This window comes from Leucopleurus acutus (assembly GCF_964270905.1).
Source record: "Leucopleurus acutus genome assembly, chromosome: 9".
Classification (NCBI taxonomy): Eukaryota; Metazoa; Chordata; class Mammalia; order Artiodactyla; family Delphinidae; genus Leucopleurus; species Leucopleurus acutus.
The window spans coordinates 97006882-97029836 of NC_139144.1; the positions used below are offsets into that span (position 1 = coordinate 97006882).

Below are 22955 nucleotides of genomic sequence, written 5' to 3' on the forward strand. Positions count from 1 at the left end.
AGTTGCTCTGATGATCTCATGCCTATTGAGGAAGCTTGCTGGTAGGGTGAAGTAGAATACGTGGCATCAAAGGGACAAAGAAGGTTGAAGATGCCTGCATTTGAAACACAGGCTATCTGCCTGAGCTGAGGAAACTCAGGGGTACCTGGAGGCAGAGGAATGGCTAGGATGACCCGCTGAAGCAGCAGAAAGAAAGAAAACCTCCCATTCTCATGAGCGCACCCTAATACAAAAGGCTGTCCTCACGTGGTGCCCCCCAATATACCATCTGTATCCTGTCATCTGAAGAAAACCCCACCCCCAAATGACCCCCTTAGCCCCAAATCCCCTTTACTCCTCGACCCCTGAGACTCACATACAAGTCACCCAGCTGGGCAGGGGCTTTCTGAACCCTTATATCATTTCATCTCCACCCCCGCGCTGCACAGTCGGTGGTGTTGGGATTCTCCCTTCACAAGCAGGAAAAATGATGCAGAGACAATGAGAGACTGTCTAAAGTCATGTTGGTGGGCAGAGTCAGTTCCAAGCTTTGAATTCCGTTCTTCTGCCTCCAATCCACTGCTCTATTTAAATAACGACTACATATTATGGGGAGAAAAAGACAGGTAAGCTTTTCTTGATGGATAAGAAATCAAATAAGGGGAAAGAAGAGACATTACGCAGAATGTTGGGCAGTGCCATTTGTAAGGCCACCTTAGGGGCTGGGGACACAGGAGACAGGGCTGTCGTAGGGTCAATACAAAGGCCAGGCAGGCCGAGGGAGCACAGTCACAGAGGAGCGGGTGGTGACCCCCAAACAAACAACCAGGACCTACTACCACGTGATTTCCTTTTACGATGACCCCGTGGCCCCCTTCCCTGTGCCCCCAACTCACACGCACAGGCGGCCCTCCAGGCACCCGTACTCCCAACCCCTCTCCCTTCCAGACGACCTGAGCAAGGTGACCCCACCCAAGGTGGCTGTGTTCGAGCCGTCAGCAGCAGAGATCTCCCGGACCCAGAAGGCCACGCTCGTGTGCCTGGCCACGGGCTTCTACCCCGACCACGTGGAGCTGAGCTGGTGGGTGAACGGGAAGCAGGTCGAGACGGGGGTCAGCACGGACCCTCAGCCCCACAAGGAGGACCCCAGCCGCAATGACTCCAGCTACTGTCTGAGCAGCCGGCTGAGGGTCTCCGCCAGCTTCTGGTACAACCCTCGCAACCTCTTCCGCTGCCAAGCCTGGTTCCACGGGGTCTCGGACGAGGACGAGTGGAAGCAGGACAGGCCCAAACCCGTCACCCAAAACATCAGTGCCGAGGTCCGGGGCCGAGCAGGTGAGCCGCTCCGGGAGGGTTCGGCAGGGAGGGAGGCAGAGCAGACAGAGGGGGAGGTCCAGGGAGGAGAGCAGAGAGACGAGATGCAGAATGAAGGGGAGGGTGTGGGAAGCCCCCCGTGAGGGAGGACAGGGCACCTCGGGCTACTTCCTCCCCCACATCCCAGATGGTCAGCCCAACTCAGCTGTGCTGAAAGGTCCCCCTCCCTACGCGCCTGCACAGCTCAGGGTCTGAGCAGTGGGTCCTCATCCCCTTCAGTGCTGCCATGTTCCATGACCTTCGAGGATGCTGTGGCCACATCGCCAAAACAGAAGGAAGGCGCTGCTGGGACTCTGACCAGAGGCTGCCCTGAGCCTGGGAGTCTGTGCTGACTACAAGTCTGGCTTAGTTTTTTGTTTTTCTTGGTTCTTTTGGAAGCAGCTCAAAATCCCACACATTTGTTATTGTAGAGTTTTGATGGGTCAGGAATGTGCGCATAACTGAGCTGGCTCGTCTTCCTCAGGAGGCTGCAATCGGGTGTCAGCCAAAGCTGGAGTCTTCTCTGAAGGCTCAACTGGGGAAGGCTCCACTTCCAAGCTCACGTGGTTGTTGGCAAGAGTTAGCACCTTGCCAGCTGTTGGGCTGAGGAACGCTGGCTTAGTTTTGAATCTGCTTTTGACGATGGACTCTCTCATCCATTTCCCTCCCCGTTTTTTCTTTCAGACTGTGGCCTCACCTCGGGTAAGTGGCCCCCTGCTCCTTTGTCTCCATCTCCCATGGTCTTTGCTCTGGAACCAGTGAATGCAAAACCCATGAACCCTGGTGGGGCATGGAAGGGTGGGTGGTGCGTGCGCAAGGAGACCGGAGATCCCTGCTCACAGGTAGCTACCTGCTCTCCCTTCCTGCCAACAGCGTCCTACCAGCAAGGGGTCCTGTCTGCCACCATCCTCTATGAGATCCTGCTGGGGAAGGCCACGCTCTATGCTGTGCTGGTCAGCGCCCTGGTGCTGATGGCCATGGTAAGGACGAGGGCAGGATGGGACAGGTGATTGAAGGGAGAGGGTGGAATGTCATGAAGGGTAACTGAGGGGGTCTCAGAGTCATGTCCTGGCACCTCAATGGAGTTATAGTGGGGCTGCCAGACGGGGGACAATGTCCGAGGTCATCACAGAATGTAGCTTTAGAGGATGGGGAGAATCAACTAGCTCTACCCGAAATCAAGCCCTAGAGTCCGCTTCCTCTGACCCACTCGTACTGTTCGGTGACCCCTGGCACCCTGACAATGTCCTCTTTTCCTCAGGTTAAGAAAAAGGATTCCTGAGACCAGCTCCAAAAGTGCATCCTGAGTCATTCTTCATCCTCTCCTTAGATGTTCCTTAACATGTTTCCAGTCTGTGTTCCTCAAGAGTTTCTCTCTCTCCACCTTCTTTTATCTCCTTCCTACTTGGATGTCTGTCCCTTCTCTCAGCTTCCCTGCAGACTGAGCTCCTCCCCACTGAATCTGAAATTGATTAAAGTAATAAAAGTGTCATGGTGGGCTTGACTGTGTCCCAGGAGTGTCTATGGAGTTCTGCCCTTCCCTGTTCTACCTCTGATTTAGGGAAATCACCACCCCTCAGGCATACAGAGTGATGGACCCTCCTCTCTGACCAATGTCGATTCCTCCTGTTCGTCCTGATGGAGGATGGACCCCATGGTCCACACCTGGGTATTCTGGGCCCCAGTGGGTAGGGTTAGTTTGAAGGGCAAGGAGCTGGACTCTGGAAAACCTGCATATTGATGGCATAAGGATGAATGGAGGTGAACCGTAACCCCCAGCTCAGCGCTGGACGGAGGACAGGGCGACCTGTAGGTTAGAATGTCTGATCATTTCTCAATTCCAGATTCGAGTTTCACTCCTTACGCATTTAGAGTTTATCTGTGTTGGTTCTTAACACTTCCATCTTGTCTGCTTTCAGAATTTGGGCATAAGATTTAGTTCTACTTTGCCTGAGTTAGAATCCTAAAGAAGGCATAGAGTTGAAAACACTGAAGTGTGAAACCTGGAGATTTCACGGAGGTGGGACACATAGGGTCAGGCCTTGAGGAGGAATGGCGAAGGGGAGCAGGGTCCATTGGGGGCTGGGGGGCTGCACCTGAGTGTCTCTTCCAACAGGCTCCTTCACTTGATGGAGTGGAGACCGGGTCACCCCAAATGTAGTGTGTGGAGTGCACCCACTTGGGTGGAGACCGTTCCCTTACTGGGGTAAATGCTACTGCAGGTTACAATCACTGTGGTAGAACGCTGCATCCAGGGAGGAGAGGAATGCCATCGGGACAGAAGACAGACCATTGAGAGAGGCTCTGGGTAAGTTCGTTGAGGCAGAGCACTGGGGGTGAGAAAGCGGTTCTGGAAGCTGGGAGAGGGTGGGGAACGTGGAGTCCTTATAGCCTGCTTTGCTCCAGGATTCGGGCTGGCACACGTGTTGTCCCAGCCAATCCCCACAATGATCCCAGAAGCAGGTGTTTTTCTCCCAACTTCATAGGAGAAGAAACCACAGTTCATAGATCAAATGACTGGTAAGCTGTGAAACTGTGGCACCTTGTCCTGAAGACGGCAGTTCAGGAAGTTTTTCCCAAGTCGTGACCAAGAACTGATTGCTCACAAAGTCGCTGGGTGGCCTTGGAGCAGCTGCTCCCAAAGTGTGGGCCAGGACCTGCAGCAACAGACACCTGGATTCCTGAGTATATTTGTTCCCCAGGGTGCTGTAACAAAGACTTGACGGTTTAAAGCGATAGAAATGTATTCTCTCACGGTTCTGGGGGCAAAAGTCAAAATCAAGGTGTTGGCAGGGCCACGGTCACTGCCAAAGTTCTCAGGAAGAAGCCTTCCTTGCTTCTTCCCACTTCTGGTGGCTCCTGGCCTCCTTGGCTCATGGTGGCATCACCCCAACCTTCTATTTCTGTCTTCATGTCTCCTTCTTCCCTGTATCTCTGTATGTAAGCTTCCTTCTCCTTTCTCTTACCAAGACCCAAGTCATTGGGTTTGGGGCACACCCTAAATTCAGAAGGATCTCATCCCAAGATTCTTAAATAATATCTGCAAAGATCTTATTTCCAAATTAGGTCACGGTCTGAGGTTCTGGGTGGGCGTGAATTTGGGGTGACATTATTCATCCCACTACACTGCGTATCAGGAGTGGGAGACGAGGGGTTCTCTGGACCCAGCTCACACAGGCCAGGAAAGGACATGGCCCAGGGGAGGGATGGCCTGGGAAACTTATCACGTGCCCATCATTTCCCATCAGTCATGAGCATCTCAAGATTTCTCAAACTGTAGTGTTTTTCCTTGTTGCTGCTGTTGTGTATTTGTTTTGGTAATGACTAAAGAATCCCCAAAGGAGACTGCGTTTAGACTCTAGACCAGCACCCACAAAAGCAACCCCTCCCATTCTTTAGACACGTGCGGCGGTTCCTCACAAGGGCGGGACAGGGAGATAAGCAGCTCAAGAGACAAGCAAATGCCTCAGACGGAATGAGGCCTGGAACAGAAGGAGCGGGCCAAGCAGGGAGTGTTGGAGCCAAGGGTTTGTGCAAGCAGAGCTGTGAGGAGGGTCGGGGTGGAGGCAGGAGAGGAGCGTCTGCGGGCTTGGTGGCTGTCATCTTTGGGGTGCTAAAAGCAGAGGCGTTAGCAGGTGGGAGGATGTGGGGGGGAGTTGCTGGTGGGCACCTGGGGTTTGTCAAAGTGAGGAACGAAGGAACGAATGTCCCCTGGAGGATGGATGACTCTGTGTATGTCACCTTCTCACTCCTGGAAACATAATAGAGATGAAGAAATTCCATTTGGTCCCCACCCTACGTTGACCCAGGGAGGCCCCTCTTCCCAAATCTTTACAGCCCTTTCCTTGTCTCTCTCAGACAGCTCTGCCCCCAGCATTCAATTCACAGGCACTGGGAAGTTAATTTCTTCTGCCTCTACCTTTTTCTCTATAATCGAAATAGATCTTTCCGGACCAATTCTAGCCAACCCGTCCATTCTTCCTCAGGTGAAACTGAGCCAAGATGGATTAGATATAGGGCAACCGTATCGTTTATTATGAGAATGAGGATGCTATTGAGTGTGAAAGATAAGATGCTGGGACAGGAAGGGTAAGCCAGGATTGTCCTGGCAAACCAGGACACATAGTCGCTCCAATTAAAGGGGCCCAGAGGGCGTTTCTGAGACCAGAGTCTCTCCTGGAATGGGAAGCACTAAAGCAATTGCTCATTGACCTGCGCCTGTCGACCTATTCCAGTCTCCAGGCTAATCCAAACTTCATCCCATTAAGGAAATCTGTGGGCAGAATGTAGTACAGGGGCAAAGCTTACTGATTGAAGAGACTCAGAAGCCAGGCATCTCTAGAAGAACGCCTGTGGTCCCCCAAGCTCTCACCATTCCAAGGGGCACAGCTCGACCCCCACATGGGTAGCTCTCCAGGAGAGGAACCTCAACCCTGTGACCTTTAGAGATTTACTCAGAAATTAGGAGGGGAAAGGAAGCATCCAGCTGGTCATGTTGGGTGACATCCTGGTGGGGGGAATGGGACTCCTGTGGGGAAGGGCTGTTTGAGTCACTGTCACTTGGCCGGAAGAAGAATGTTCCTATCAGCACCAGGATCTAGTAAAGACCTGCAGCCTTTCCTACTGCCCTGGGGTTGCGGGGGCAGGGCAGGCTACGTAAGGTTGGGTAGTAAGGATGCCAAGGATGGGGCAGGTAGAGGACATTGAGACCATCCAAGAGACAAAGACTTTTTCTCTCTTAAGTAAATGACTAGGGACGAGTAAGGAAGAGAAAAAAAGGATTTTAGAACAAGAGAGGTCGGGATAAGAACAACGGATTTTGACAGATACTAACACTTGCGTTTCCTGCCCTGAGCCATTTCTCTGTTTTGCTTCCTCCCTAGTGACCCAGAGAAGGGGAGCCTGCCCAACTTCAGCCCCTCACAGTGTGTGTGACACACAGCCCCAATGGTCCTATACAGGAAGAGCCTCCTGAGGCTGACCTGCTTAGGGATGGGTGTGGGAATGGAAGATTGGTACTTGAGACCTCTCTGGAAGCTATATGTGTACAAGGAAAACACACTCACACCTCGGTGTATTACGTTTAGGGATTAGGAGATGCTGATGTAAGTCAAGAAATGGCTAAAGACCCCAGGTCAGTTCTTAGCTTTGCACTAACCTATGGATGAAGCTGTCATCTGCAACCCCACTGACCTCTTCTTAAACTTCCATCACCAAGTTCCCTTTTTCCATGTCCATGGAAATTGCCCTGTAGCAATTGAAGGGCAACACAGTATTGAAGGCCACCAAGCCTGGGCAACAATTGTAACTACAGTTCATTCTCATTACTTGTGGCGGACTCCCATAGTTTCCAGAAAGGTGATCTCTGGGCCTTGAGACCCCATAATGTGAGATGTCATACACCCGCTCCTGGCCCCCAAAATAAAGCATTTCCTGCCTCAGTCTAAGGTTGGATATCCTCCCCTCGCATCCTGAGTACTTTCTCCTCCTTTGCTGCCTGTGGGTCTGAAATCCCTGGGTTCTTAGCACACCACAGTCTCTGGCTCTCCTGGGGATTTATTGTCTGCAGCAAATGACACAGTCTCTGCTCACCACCCCACCCCGCCCCCAAGGTCCCAGCTGCATGTCTTTTCTCCTCCATCTCCATCTATTGTTGCACCTGGACTCCTCGGAGGGCTTCTTGGGGAAATGGGTGAGTGGATGGATCTGCACATCAGCAAACAGAGCTGAAAGTGAGCCAACAACTGTGCCTATTTTCACAGAAGTTTTGTCTAACTTAGCTCTAACTTATCTCAGCTGTCCTCTGTGAGTGTAAGGGTGGTCTTGACAGAAAGATTGCATGCCAGAGTTTCCCGTGGTTGCATCCCCTGCCACATCCTGACCAGATTCGCTGACATAAGGAAGTGGGTTTTATAATAGTGACTTGATGGCGGTCCTGGGCGTGACCCCAGCTGCCCACATTCTAGGCCACTCCAGTGGTTACAGCTCAGCCCTTTTACCCTCACTCCCACCATGGGTCTTGACTTTGACTGGATATTGGACCCACAGACACTCTGGGTGGTAAAGAAGCAGGCATTTCAGAGTCTTGAATCCCCCCAGTTATCCTTGATCTGTCCTGGGACAGAGAACTCTCCACCTGTCTAGGTAGGCCACTTCGTCACTGGACAGTGCTATGAAGAAATTTGTCCTCGTTAGGTTTCCATAAATCTCACTGCAGTGCTAAGCATTGGTCATGATTATATGCCTGTGAGAGTCCTTCTTAAGACAGCTAGCATGCCCACCTCTAGTGGAGCCCACAAATCTATGAGAGACAGAACAAGCAGAACCTTTAAAAGCTTGAGTCTGCAAAACGGAAAAAGTACGCAGTAGATAGATGAGACCATTATGCCAACAAAGAACATGGACTTTAAAGCCAAAGGGACATAGTTTCAAGCCTTAGATCTGCCCTTATCAGCTCTGTGATCTTCGGTAAGTGACCACCTCTGAGACTCGGCTTTCCTGCCTACAAAATGGTCTCAATCACAACCCCGACTTCGTAAGGTGGTTTTGTCTTATTTAGTCCACACAACATATAAAGCTGTGATCACAGTGTCAGTAACTATTAGCTGCTGTTATGATAATTATTGCTAGGCTAAAGATTTATTTTTCAAGCTAAACATTTACAGTTCTCTCAATTTTTGTCTCATACGGGACAGTTTTGAGCACTCCTACTCTCCAAAGCCCAGCCACTCTCTTCTGAAAGGTTTACATTTGTTTTTTGTTTTTAATAAATTTATTTATTTATTTTTGGCCACGTTGGGTCTTCGTTGCTCCGCGAGGCCTTTTCTAGTTGCGGCGAGCGGGGTCTGCTCTTCGTTGCGGTGCGTGGGCTTCTCATTGCGGTGGCTTCTCTTGTTGCGGAGCACAGGCTCTAGGCGCGCGGGCTCAGTAGTTGTGGCTTGCAGGCTCTAGAGCGCAGGCTCAGTAGCTGTGGCGCACAGGCTTAGCTGCTCCGCGGCATGTGGGATCTTCCCGGACCAGGGCTCGAACCCGTGTCCCCTGCATTGGCAGGCGGATTCTTAACCACTGCACCACCAGGGAAGCCTCTACATTTGTTTTTAATCCTCCTACTTTTCTAAAAGTGTGCTCTTCTGACCTACGGAGGGGAAGAGGGAGCTTCGCATCCTGTTCTCGATACTTTCTGCTTTGATCCCATGAGGGCAACTCTTCAGTGTCTGGACCCACATCATCCTATTGACTCACAGAGCTCACTTTCGACTCAAACCCTGGGTCTTCTCCACATGCACTGCTTGTGAGCCCATAGTCCCCTTCCCGTGTTCAGACAGTAGGTTTCCTCTCTTTGCGGGGTGGGAGGGGGGGCAGGGTGGCAGGGAGTACTTGTTTAATATTATCATGTTTCTTCAGCTCATCTCTCCAACTTTCTAGTTTCTGCAGAATTCTAACTCTGTGTTCATCATAGTTACCTCCCATCCTCAGGCCATCTCGGATCTGATCATTGTGTCTTATTTATTTCTCTATAAGTGGTTCATAAAATTCACAGCAAGATCACCACTCAACATACAGCCCACGTTCCCCTAAGCTTTGCCTGAGATCCAGGAGCTGCTAAAACACAGGACATTGGCTTCTGGTCCTCCTCTGTCCACAGCTGCATAGCTCGGAACAATTTTCTTCTCTGGGCTGCTATCTCCTCCTCTGCGAAGTGAGGAGACTGGGTCAAGTGATCTCTAAGGAATCGTCAGGCTCTGCTCTTCAGATCCAGTGACCCAAAGTCTGCAGGCCCCAGATCACCATGCAGAAGGTAGCTCGGGGAATCTAAGCTCTTCCCAGACACAAACCAGTCCCATCTGTGACATAGTCTCAGAGGCTGTCTGTAGTGTAAGGGGGTCAGTGCTGACCCCGGAATCCCACAGTTCACAAGAGGCACCTGGAGCCCTGGCACCTGGAAAGAGGGCCAGGGCCTTGAATGACGAGGGGAAAATAGTGTTGAAAGGAGAATGGCCTTGAATCCAGGAAGTAAAGAGCAGCGGGTTGGGGTCTTTTAGAAGACAGCTGGGGAAGAGATGGGGTGCCTGAACCCAGTGCTGGCTGTCAGGCTCTTTATCTCTAAGTATCATCAGCGCAAGTAGCAACAGCAACGCACCTGCCGCTGCACCATCTCGGGGACTCACAACAGGATGTGGTTTGACATTTACCAGGTCCTGCCTCTGGGGCGCCTGTGAAAGTCCCTCCTGCCCCCCCCCCATCTTCTGAGTTCCGTGAACACCAGGCTCACCACATCCTGTCCCAACTTCTTCCCATGCTGTCCTTTCTACCTGGGCCTCCAGTGAGCACCCTGGCAGTGGAAAGAGAACTACAGAGGGAGAGGCAAAGGTCTCTGGAGGGGGATCCAGGCACCTCAGCTAAACGTACAGACCACCCCGCCCCCAACACAACTCCCACACCTGCTGGAGGTTACGCCCAAGCTCAGAGGCTGCAGGGAGTACCTTGGGGACGGTGAAGAATGCAGAACAGCTGCGATAACTGCTGTGACCCCACTGGGGTCCCTTCTGGCCCCACGTCATTCAGGAAAATCCCTCCCCCATCTGCCTCTAAGCACCCTCCCCCCAACCTCAACACATACATAGCCTCCCACTTCCTTCCACTCATCTAATGAGTGGGTACTAATGAGTCACAGGAAAGGGAGCCCTAGATCGTCAGCAGACTGAGAAACGGACAGTCGCTGGATCTCCAAGCTGGTGTCTGCGTGCTGTAGTGACTGGGTTTCTCTAAGCATCATCCCCACCACTAAGGCCCGTGAAGTCTGTGTGATGGGCAAGGTCTATCTCACCTGGGCAAGGAGTGGAGGGAGCACACAGTGCAGAGAGAATAGAAAAGCACACAGCTAGAATAAACCCCTCCAAGGAGGGGACAGGAAACAACAGGACAGGTAACGGGGCAAATCTGCTTTGCAGCAGCTCAAAGGGCCATGGTATATCCTCAGCTCAAAGTGTATAATCCTGGACACAACTGTGAAGTCACCCAACCTTAATATTGCCAGCTTCCCCACCTGGGCATTCCCCACCTTCCTCAAGCTGCCTAGAGGCCCCAGAGTCTCTCCCTATAAATCCCGTGAGTAGCTCAATCCAGACGTGAAGCCCCAGATCTTCCAGTGGCCAGGGAATGACATGTATGGGAAGAATTGTCTGGGCACATCTACGAAGTCAGAGCCAAGAACAGGGTCTTGGAAGGTCTCCTGGAAAAGAGACAGCCTCGCCTCTCCAAAGGGGCGAGTGAGACTGATGGCTTCCTGGCAAGAGATAACATTTCTGAGCATATCTACCCTCCTGAGCTGGTTTCCTTTGTCTCCTGAGATGACAATGATTGTAGATTTCTGATTCCCAGACGCTATGGAAGCAGTTAGGGGAATAGGATTCTTATTCATGAATAGGGTAGATATCATGGCGGATAGCAACTTGTTTTGATGAATTTAGATGGCTTTCAAGCCTTGCCTTAGCTAGCCTCCCCTTACCTATTAACGCCCTCCTGTCTCTATTGCCTTGTGCAATGATCAGGACTGTTTTCTCACTGCTTTTCTGGAACTTTCAATATTGATGGAGATCTCCACATTTCTATTCAAACTGACTCTCCTACTGGGAATGTCATTTTTCTTATCTAAATACTAGCCTCCCCCAAACTCAACATCGTTAAAATTCTATCTCCTTCTGAAGTTTTCTAGAACTTTTCTGAATTTCTTACAGGAATGAAAACTCTGTTTTAACTCTCCTACCAACTTCTCTTGAATAGTCGTGAGTCCCTGGAAAACACCTCTGTTAAGAAGGATTCTGGGACTGCATAAATCCCCAACAGAAAAGATTAATATCTGAACAAGCAGAAGGTAGGGTACAAGTTTCATGGGTTTGCCATCGAAGTACACTTGGCATTTTTAAATAATTACTACAGAATTTAAATTTAATTATTTTTAAAAAACAAGTCTTTCTTTTGGATAAGTTGTAATCCAAATATCTTGTAAACTTGGAGAGGAAAATAATATCTGTTGAAAATTAGACCCTGTAATAGGGCTTTATAACATAAATACCATCTAATTTAACACATTTAATGATCCAATAAGAAAGGTTTCACAGGTGAGGAAAATGAGTTCTAGAGAGATTGGATAATTAGCCCAAGGTCATTAGAGCTACTAAATTTAAACTCAAAAACCAAGTGCCTTAAAAATATAGAGACAATAAAAGATCAGTGGTTACCAGGGTTTGCAGGGAAAGAGGAGAGAAATTAGTAGGTGAAGCCCAGGGCATTTGTAAGGCAGTGAAACTATTCTGCATGACACTGTAATGGTTAATACAAGACATGATACATTTGTCAAATGCCACAGAAATGTACAACGCAATGAGTAAATTTTAATGTAAACCATGGACTTTAGTTAATAATAATATATTAATATTGGTTCAATAATAAACATCACACCCATGTAAGATGTTAATAATAGGGTAGGCTGGGGAGGAAAGGGACATATATGAGAACTTTATTATCTGCTCAATTTTTATACTAATCTAAAACTGTTCTAAATATTAAAATCTATTAACTAAAAAATAACCTGACTGTTTCAGGGAGAGATCTGTTTCCACTTATATTCAATAACCAGCTAACATCCAAACATTAGCTTAAGATGCTGTTTACTACTAAATGTGAACAAAAGTTGAGTTGCAAATGCATCTTTATTTCCATGGTTTTAGCATTGCTGATCGACTTAGTAAATTTAAATCTTCGCACACGGAAAAATAAGAAAACAAACCAAGTGCCTTGATTTTTTCCTGCAATTTCTATTTTTTATTATTTTTATTGAAGTATAGTTGGTTTACAGTGTTGTGTTAGTTTCTGGTATACAGCAAAGTGATTCAGGTATACATATATATACGTATCCTTTTTCATATTTACAGAATATTGAATATAGTTCCCTGAGCTCTATAGTAGGACCTTGTTGTTTATCCTTTGTATATGTAGTAGTGTGTATCTGTGAATCTCAAACTCCAAGCGCCTTGATTAAGCCATGTTGTGACCATGCCCAGCACCGTCTTGAGTGTATTTCACTTTTCTTTTTAATCCTTGTGATGGCTCAGAGTGTCCAGCACGTATAGCTGCTTAATACAAGGTAGACCTTAAAGTGCAACAAGGACCCTTGGGCATTATTCAATACTGTCTTGATCGCTTTGTGTCTCTGTCTCAGATTTTGTGCTGCAGATTAAATGATTCTGAAAGTAAACAAATGTCTGAATTGTCCTAAATGAAATGATGCCAGGAACAGAGTATTTTAAGACTTCTTGTGCCCCCTCGTGGAACAGAAGGGACATTAGACAAGAAAATCTTTTTAGGAATGAGGAGGAAGAGGGAGGGATGAGGGGCTGAGGGACGAGGAAGATGCTCAGTTGCCAAGGTAACCGTGGTATCTCTTTCCAGCCATCCTCATAAGCTTTGCCTCTCCTTCATTTCCATCCAAGTAATTTCTCTTTTTTAGGGTTTTGCCATTACATATCCTGTCTCTTGTATCTCTTTCATCACCATCTGCTTCTCTGCTCCCTTCTTTGCCATAAGGCGAGGGATGAGACACAGTAGAACAGGACTAAAAAAAAATCTAAAACCCGAAACAATACTCAACATCCCTAAGTGCGCGTTTCTGATACTAACAGAGCCACACTTGTAGCCCCTTTGAATTAACACCTTGCCCCTTCCCCGGCTCAAAGCCACATCCAAGCCTCCAAAAGACGTCTAGTCTCTTCAGAAAGAGCAAGGATAGGAGACTTTCCAGGTGATGAAAATTAACTAATTAAATAACCCTAGTTGGCAGCCTCATATTTGCTCACCAGTCCTCCGTCATGTCACATATCACTGCGGGTGCATCCTGCCCCCTCATCAGCATATGCACAACCTCAGTCCCCAGTGCAGACCCACGGGAACGTGAGAGAATAGGCTGTTGGGCAAGGTATAGCACACTTTGAGGACTGGAGTATGAGAGCCTAGGACTAGACATCCACACATCGCTCTGCATACGCGATTCACAGGTTCTACACGCATACATTTTTTGTTCTCCCTAAGAATGTAGGGAAGGTCTTTTGGAATATCTGGCTTGACTCAGTTGCCCTCACATCGGCTGACAGTCAGAAACCCAGTGACAAACATCCTCTGCCCAGTCCCTGAATGAGGGCTCCTGGAGCAGGTGGTGAGGACTGGGGAGGGGGGGAGGTTTTTGCACAGATGTCTGCCCTACCCAGCTCAGTGTGAGATTCCAGGCGCAGAGGTAGAAGCCAGAGTTACTAGGCAGAAGTTTCTTAGAACTCAGGATGAACAGGTCTTTCCGGGGCCTGGAGGCTTCGAAGTTCTGGGGTTTCTCAGCATCTATCTGGTCACTACTGATGGAGTAGTAGAGCAGCTGGAGGGCCCCTCCTGCCGCCTGCCGGTACCAGTACAGGCTGGGGTTTGGTGTCCCCTTCACAGTACACTCCAGGGAGAGCGGGCTGCCTGCAGGCTGCACCCTGATAAGTGGCCATTGATGGATGGTCTGAGCTCTGACACCCGCGGGAAGCATACAAGGTCATTTAGAGGGAAGAACCCCAGCCCAGCTCACCTTCCCTCCTGAGAGAGGGATGGCTCAGGCCCTTCCATGACTCAGGCACATGGGAGCCATTGAGGGGAGTAGACTGGGAAGGCCAAGGGTGCAGAGGGTCAGTGGGCAACGGGAGACCAAACTCCTTCCTGGGGATTGAGGAAACCAAGACGCAGCGCACCAGCCACTAAGATTAAACTCCCATATTCATGGCAGACCATTAAAGGAATGTACCAAAGAGAGTCAAACCAATAGCTGAGACTCCAGATTCAGAGAGTTGTGGTGAGGGTGAGGTTTTGAGAGGAGGACCCACCTAAGAAAGTGCCCAGGAGAAGAGCAAGGAGACAGCAGGGCATAGCTCCAGCCCGCCTTCAGTTCAGCTAGTGTGGCCGCCACCTCCTCTGGGCCCAGAGATGGCCAGGCCCCTCCCACTCAGAGATCACAAAATAGAGCGTGTATCTCCTCAAACTGGGGAGGAAATGAGGCTTGTCTTTTCTTAAGTGTGTGATGAATCATCCTGTCCTCCCTGGGAACCAGCTTTACCCTGCACTAGTTATCTGTATTGAAATCCCTCTGAAGTCCTGGTACGTAAATCTATTTCATGTCTCATTAACCTGTAAACAAGAGGTGACTCTCTGGCTCCCCCAGGAGACCATCTCCGTAACCGTCAGAGAAACTGATACTGGCAGGATGATGATAAGGGATTTTAGTCTGTCTGAAGCTGGAAACCAGCTATAGGACATGCCACCTGTCCTATAAGGAGATAAAAGCAGATCAAGGTCCAGAGATTTAGGTCTTCAGTGTATTCAAAGCGAAAAAGCTCAGCTCTGAGGGAAAGAAGCTGCTCTGACAGCCAGCCAAGGGCTCTGACGCATCCTCTTCATCGCCGGCAGACAGGATTTGAGACCTAGACAGGCAGAACCAACTACTGAACTGATCAAAGTCGGCCTCTGTGCTCCATGAGCCTCTAACGGCCTCACTGGATCTAATTTATCCTTTAAGTGCAACATGGGGTAGAGAAAAATTGAGGCCTTGGAATCAAATAGATACGGGTTCTAATCACAGCTCTGCTTCTTAGGAACCCTCAGTGAACTGTCATCCTCAACGTTCTCATCTGTAAAATGAAAAGAAGGATTGTCATACAGTAAGTCCCCTACATACGAACCTTCAAATTGTGCACTTTCAAAGATTCGAACATGCGTTCCATCAACGTTAGGCGTGAGTGGAATTGCAGCTCGCCCTCCGTCTCCTTTGCTGACGATCCTTCAGTTCTACCATCTCCCACCTCCTTTCCCTCCTCCGGTCAGTAACTCTTCTCTCCTGTTCACTCGATGCCAGCCCCTGGATGCCAGCTGTTGTACTGTACTACTGTACTTTTCAAGGGACTGTACTGTAAGATTTAAAATATTTTCTTTACTTTTTGTGTTTGTTTTTATGTATTACTTGGGTGAAAAGTATTATAAACCTATTACAGTCCAGTACTATATAGCCGATTGTGTTAGTTGGGCACCTGGGCTAACTTTATTGGACTTAAGAACGTGCTCTTGGAACGAAACTCATTCATATGTAAGGGACTTACTGTACCTACAAGTGGTTGAAGATGCATTTTGCCTGGTGCACTGCATGCACTCTTACAAGTGTTGGCTGTTTTCGGTACCCCCAGTGCTTGCGGTCAAGAGTGGGAGATGTACCATGGGATGGGATGGAGGGTGGAGCTGGAGGATGACAGAGACACAAAAAGCATTGCCAAGCCACCAATTCATAGGAGCTAAGGGTGAGAATCTGCTAGGCAGCTGGTATAACCTCATTCTATTGAAATGAGACATAGGACCCCAAGATGCCTGGAGGACAGCCATTGGGTCCCTTGGAACCTCCACTTCTCTTTGCCTTTGCCAGGCCTGTCCTCTGATGGATTCATTTTCCAAACAATTACTCAGTTTGGGCTGGACGTGGTGAAGTAGTTTAAGGTGAGTCCCTGGGAAGAGGAGCCGTAGAAGTGGCCTAACAGGGAGAACAAGCCTGACGCAAATCAGGCATCTGCGATGCTTTCCCATCCCATCAGCGGCTAGTGATGTAAGAGATTTGTTATTGTTGCTGTTGCTGCAGTAACACAGTTCAAAGTTCACGTTGGGGTTCTTGCTTCTAATAGAGTTTCGGCTGCAGCACACGTGTTTGGTTTGCATTTGAAGGCACTGTATTTGTGGGAGAGGGTTTTGGTTTTTGATCCTGTCCAAATTTAATGAGTCCTTTTATGTTATTGACTTAAGTGATGATAAATCAAGTGGTAGGCATAGTGTGGGTTCCATGAACACTTAGAACATATGATGAAAAATAGCTAGAGCCAACTACAGTTGTTCAATCTCAGTTTTTATAAACCTCTTAATAGGACCCAATATGCCTCTATGCTCGTCAGATTGGAGGGGTTGAACCCAAGATGGGTATGTGCCCACTTGCACACACACGGCCCCTTGACTCCTTTTCTTTCCCTTTCTGTCCTTCATCTTTGCTCCTGGAATTTTTATTGAGTTAGTCCTGAGTGGGGATGCGGGTGGAAGGAGGGTAGACAGAGAGCGGCAGCAGATACCGGGAGGAGGGACTTGTCCTTACTTTTGATGAGAACACGTCATGCCCTCATTTGGCTGGCAGGCTCTCACTCCAGCAAAAGCTGTGTGGGTCCTGCAGAGCCCACGAGAGCTGATGTAACTCATGGGCTGCCTTGGCTGCCAAGCATAGAAAGCAACGTGACCTTCTTCCCTTGAGATAGCACAGCAGATTGGAGAGTGAAGAGACATTCAGAGGAGCGTAGCCAGCTGGCTCCTGCCTCCCTAATCATTGTCACAACTCACTAGCTTGGAGCTCCTTCCATATGGCTGATGCCATGGAAAAACATCTCCTCGTTCTCCACTCCCACCTGCAATATTGCTTATTCATTCAAGTTATTCAAGTCATTCATATATTGAAATGTGGATATGGTCCCTCTACTCTGTGGCAGCAGATCTCCAAGAGGGAGGAGCCATATCTCTGGCCCCTGTGAGGAGGTGTCAGCCACAGAAGCTGAGCTGACGCCCAGGCTGAACTAGGGCAGCTCTCTCCTTGCCCTTCCTGGACACTTTCTTAGGTGGGTGTTCTCTCTGGCAAGCCTCCCTCAAATCCTTTGGTTACCATATTGGGTTTCTCTCCCCACACTGAATTCTTAATGATTCACTACTGACAGGATAAAGCTCTGTACGTGAAGAGAATGGCAATACATTTAACTCTTCTCCCTTTAATTTAAAAACTGAAATCTGTCCCTAAACGACAGATTTGGAAGATACTTTGAGGGTCCATTTGTTCCTCTGCAGAAGAGTTAAAAATTACGTGGGCTTAGGGGAAGAGAGGAGAGTCACCCAAGGAGATTTCCTAAATCTCCCCAATCTCTGTCCTCTCCACATCCTGCCCCTGCCTGGCTACATCTTGATCAAGGAAAGAGATGGGGGAGAGGCGGGGAGGGCAGAATCGGAAGCTCAGAAGTTCGGAGGGCAGAGAATTGTGCTAATTTCCAGGGTGGGGAGAACAAGACCCTGGGACCTATTTGCCACACCAGAGATCCATAAGTAGAAACGGCTTGTGGTAAGAGGATAACGCCTCCAAAAGATGCTGACATCCTATTCACCAGAACCTGTGAATACGTGGGGTTACACAGTGAAGTGGAATTCACGTTGAAGTTGGAATTAAGGTTTCTAATCAACTGAGCTTAAAATAGGGGAATTAGCTTGGATTATCCAGGTGTGCCCAATGTAATCACAGGCATCCTTAAACGTGGAAGAGGAAAGTAGAAAAGAGTGAGAGAAAGAGATGTAGCAATGCAAGCAGAGTCAGAGAGACTAGGGACTTCCCTGGTGGCCCAGTGGGTAAGACTCTGCACTCCCAATGCAGGGGGCCCAGGTTTGATCCCTGGTTGGGGAACTAGATCCCGCATGCATGCCACAACTAAGACCTAGCACAGCCTAAATAAATAAATATCAAAAAAAAAAAAAAGAGAGAGAGAGAGAGAGAGGCTATGTTTCTGGCTTTGAAGATAAAAGGGGCCAAAAGCCAAGGAACGCAGATGGCCTCTAGAAGCTGCATAAGGCAAAGCAAGGGATCCTCTCCAAGAACCTCCAGAAAGGTACACAGCCCAGCTGACACCTGGATTTTAGCTCAGTGAAACCTGTGTCAAGCTTCTGAACTATATAGAACTGTGCGATAATACGAGTGTGTGCCGTCTCAAGCCACTATGTTTGGAGCGATTCATTACAGCAGCAACGGAAACCAGTACATGGCTCTCAAATGTTTCTTGACAGAGGGACCCAAGATAGTCTCCAAGAATCCCCAGGGAACGCAGGATAACCAGGAGAAGCCGCTTTCTATTCATGTGAAAACAGGTGAACTGAAAGAAATCAAGCCCGAAGAGGCCTCCCTGTTGAGACATGGAATCTATAGAGCATCCTGCATGATCAACAGGGACTGAAGAACAGACACACACTAAAAAGGCAGCAGTTATCAGTGGGGCCAGATGCTGAACACCTGTATGAATGAGAATTCTGAAGAAAAGATAAACAAGGACTGAAGTACCCTCCGATGATGCCTTGATACTTGGTAAGCTCCCCAGAACTTAGATACCATCAGGAGGAAAGGGGTAAGAGGAAAACCATGAACTGCCTGAGAAAATCCTGAGTCAACCACATGTACCCAAAGGAAAGGGGACTTAGATATAAAGTTATTTTCATTATAGAAAATAAAATTATTATACCCACCCATGTTTGAAGCCATAAATTTCATACCCAATGCATATTAAATTCAAGGTTAAATAGGTGCTGTGGAAAATGCAGAAATAAATAAGCTGTGACACTTGTCTTCCAGTAACTATTATCTGTTGAGGAAAGTAAGGGGTGGAAAGTCATCCAGATAGGAAAGGTTAAAAGAGTTTGGAAACTTCTGCTTCCAGTTCTGATGGAGAAACAGGTATCCACCTAGTCCTCTGTATTAGTTTCCTTGAGCTGCTGTAACAAAGTACCACAAACCGTGTGGCTTGAAAAAACAGAAATTTATTACAGTCTCACAGCTTTTGGAGTCCGCAAGTCCAAAACTAAGGTGACAGTAGGCGCTCCCTCTGAAACCTGGAGGGCAATCCTTTCTCGCCTGTTCCTAGCTGCTGGTGGTTTGCCGGCAGTCTTTGGCCTTCCTTGGTTTGTAGCTGCATGACTCCAGTCTCTGCTTTCATCATCACATGGTGTTCTCCCCGTGTGTGGCTGTCTTCATATGGCTGTCTTCTTATAAGGACACTACAGTACTTAGTACTCAGGCAGCCCACACTATGCCAGTATGACTTCATCTTAACTAATCCCATCTGCAATGAATCTACTCCCAAATAAGTTCACATTCTGAAGTACTGGGGGCTAGGACTTCAACATATCTTTTCTCAGGACACAATTCAACCCATTATACCCTCCAACTATAAAGAACTAGAAAACCAGATAATATACATGAGACAATTGTTTTCTGATATTAGACCATAGCTAGTACAAGACTGTGATGTATAAGACAGGGAAACAAATGAAGTGAGCTCTGTAGTCATTCCAGTTTTCTGCCTGGTACTTTTTGGGCTGCTTTGCCAGAAGAAGGAACCCAGACAGAGCACAGCAAATCTTGAAATCCTACTGAGCTGAGGAGACAGCTCAGAGAGGAGGAAAAGAGCCCCAGAAATCTACAGAAGGGGCTCCTTGAGTCTCTGGCTGAATACCGAGCTGTGTGTGACTAGGGTGAAACTCCATGAGGCCAGGCAAAGAATACCTCCTGGGGAATTAACTACTGGTGAAATACAGGGTGAGGAATTACTAGAGCTTGCACAAGGCTGAGAGATGTTCAAGCTGTGTCCAACCAGAATAGATGTTGTTTTTTTTCTTTTTCCTTTCTTTGCTGTACGCGGGCCTCTCACTGTTGTGGCCTCTCCCGTTGCAGAGCGCAGGCTCAGTGGGCCTGCTCACGGACCCAGCCGCTCCGCGGCATGTGGGATCCTCCCGGACCAGGGCACGAACCCGTGTCCCCTGCATCGGCAGGCGGACTCTCAACCACTGCGCCACTAGGGAAGCCCTGTTTTTTTTCTTTTTTTAAATTTATTTATTTTTGGTTGCGTTGGGTCTTCATTGCTGTGCTTGGTCTTCCTCTAGTTGTGGTGAGCGGGTGCTACTCTTTGTTGCGGTGCACAGGCTTCTCATTGCGGTGGCTTCTCGTTGCGGAGCACGGGTTCTAGGCGCACAGGCTTCAGTAGTTGTGGCTCGTGGACTCAGTAGTTGTGGCTTGCAGGCTCTAGAGCGCAGGCTCAGTAGATGTTGCACACGGACTTTGTTGCTCTGCGGCATGTGGGATCTTCCCGGGCCACGGCTCGAACCTGTGTCCCTTGCATTGGTAGGCAGATTCTTAACCACTGTGCCACCAGGGAAGCCCCAGAATAGATGTTTTTGAATTCCCAGTGCATTCAGTTGAGACCCCAGAGAGCCCGTAGAGTAGGATTCAACTAGTCCTAGAATAAGGCTCTACTCTACCTTAAACCTAACAAAGCTTAGAAAAACCCTTGAAATGAACAAGCGGACAAGCTGATCTGCAAGTAAATTCGTGGCCTGCTAGAATGAGGCTCCACACTGTTTGAACGAAGAAAACAAGATGCAGACAATAAAAACTAAAACATTCAAAATGGTAAGGAACGGCACCAAGAAACGGGGGAGAACTTAAACAGGCTTTATTTGGGAACGCTCCCGGGCCCCTGGTCCGAGAGAAAGGGGCCAGAGAAGTTGCACCTGGGCGAGGGTTTGGGCAGAATTTATAGAGGAAGAAGGGTAAGGGGTGTGGTGAATCTGGGAGGGCGCAGGTTATTCCTTATTTGGTGGTCTCTTCGGGTATCGTGGCAATATCTGGTGCCGGTTGCATCAGTCTTGGGACCGTTAGTCCCGCCCCTCGAAAGGCGGGAAGGCTGGGCCGGGTGGAAAGTCCCCAGGTCAGTTCCTGTAACTGGGTGGTCCGGAAAGTCTCCAGGTCAGTTTCAACCTGTGAGTCTGATTGCGTCCCCTGCCTCGGGCCAGTTGGCCTTACATCCCGACATCTTTGGTGTAATGGGGCGGCGTTCTGATCTCTGGCTACTTCATGCTAAATGGGGGCGTCGAAAGGGGAGTCGGGCGACCAGAGGTCCGAGGCTTAAGGGAGACCAGTGGGGGGTTCTGTAGGAAGCAAGGTGTAAGGACCGAGGAGCATTTGGTTTGTGGCCACCCGAGAGACTTCCTCCATGCGCCTGCGAAGGAGCCTAAGAAAACAGGGAGCGAGCATGCTACGAAGAGGGTGCGGTCCGGGTTTGAAAGAGGGGTGTCAAAGAGTCCCTCTCTCGGCGGGCTCAGGGCCTCTACGACTTGGGGGCAGGAGTGGGAAGGGGAGGTCCCGGTGTCGGAGATAGGCAAGAGGGAGGCCGGGTTTAGGCGGGGGGAGAGGTCGAGGGAGATAGCAGGGTTTTCAATTAACAGCAGGTGGAACTCCTGGATGCGGGAGGGGCCCAGGAGGGAGAGAGACTTGCGGCCTAGGAGGTCGGCCAGCCGGTGGGAGGAAAACATGGTTAGTGGGTGGGCCAGAGTCAGCTTGAGTGTTTGTTTGGTCAGTTCGGCGGCTGCTGTGGCCCGAAGGCATGGTTGCCATCCCCGCATGGTTGGGTCCAGCTGTTTGGAGAGGTAAGCCACGGGGCGGTAGGAAGGCCCTACAGGCTGGGCAAGGAGTCCAGTGGCTATTCCGGCCCGTTCTGTTTGGGTTGGGCAGAGAAAGGGGAGGAGAAGATATCAGAGCGTTACGGAGGGTGAGAAAGGCCTGTCGAACGGCGGAAGGAGAGGTGAGGGGTCCTTGAGGGGTTTCTTTAGCAGCTAGATATAAAGGTTTAGCGAGGAGAGCAAAGTTAGGGATCCAGTGCCGGAAAAATCCTACGAGGCCCAGAAAGGAGAGAATTTGTTCCGCTGTTTCCGGAGGCTGCAGTTCACGGATAATCCGGGTGTGGTCGGCTGTTAGACCTTTTGTGGTAGGGGTAAGGTGGAGCCCCAGGGAGGTTACAGAAGATACAGATAACTGAGCCTTGGCTGGGGAGACCCGATAACCGCGAGGGCCAAGGTAATTGAGGAGATCTGCAGTACATTGTCTTGAGAGACTGAGAGACGGGCTACAAAGGAGGAAGTTATCTACATATTGAAGGAGTGTGCTGGGGGTAAGGGAGCAGGAAGTGAGGTCCCGTGCCAGCGCCTGACCGAAGAGGTGAGGACTGTCGCGGAAGCCCTGGGGAAGAACTGTCCAGGTGAGCTGACTGGACGTATGAGTATCCGGCTCCGTCCAGGTAAAGGCGAAGAGGAAATAGGAGTCGGGATGTAGGGGGATAGTGAAAAAGGCATCTTTGAGATCCAGAACCGTAAAGTGGGCTGTGGCTGGGGGGATATGGGAGAGCAAGGTGTATGGGTTTGGTACTACTGGGTGGAGAGGAATTATGGGCTCACTGATTAGACGGAGGTCCTGGACCAGGCGATAATCCCCAGAGGCCTTGCAGACCGGCAGGATGGGGGTGTTGCAGGGAGAGTCAGTGGGGATAAGGAGTCCCTGGTTTAGGAGTCTGGTGATAATAGGTTGTAGGCCCCTAAGGTGAGTCTCAGAGATGGGAAATTGGAGCCTTGATGGAAATTTGGAGGGGTCCTTTAGGCGGATGAGGATGGGGGAATGGTGTGTTGCTATTATGGGCTTAGAAGTATCCCAAACTTGGGGATTGACTGGGTTCGGTGTGATTGTAAGAGGGGAATAGGAGGGGAAGGGTTCTAGAGACAGGCCAAGAAGAGGAAGCAGGAGTTGGGAGAAGGGGACCTTAGGGTCAAGTCTAACCAGCTGGAGGGAGGCCCCTAAGTGGAAAAGGACATCTCGGCCTAGCAAGGGAACTGGGCAGGATGGTATGACTAAGAAGGAGTCCTTCGATATGACATGGGAGTGGACCGGTCTGGAG

General features: G+C 49.3%; 1 long non-coding RNA gene across 1 annotated transcript; it reads left to right on the top strand.

Annotated features, from left to right (window-relative positions):
- The first annotated feature begins 1260 nt into the window (after nucleotides 1-1260).
- On the top strand, nucleotides 1261-2766 carry LOC309966614. Its single transcript, XR_014326466.1, has 4 exons — nucleotides 1261-1314; nucleotides 2017-2034; nucleotides 2206-2312; nucleotides 2594-2766. It is a non-coding gene; the product is annotated as an uncharacterized lncRNA (long non-coding RNA).
- Nucleotides 2767-22955: the final 20189 nt, after the last annotated feature.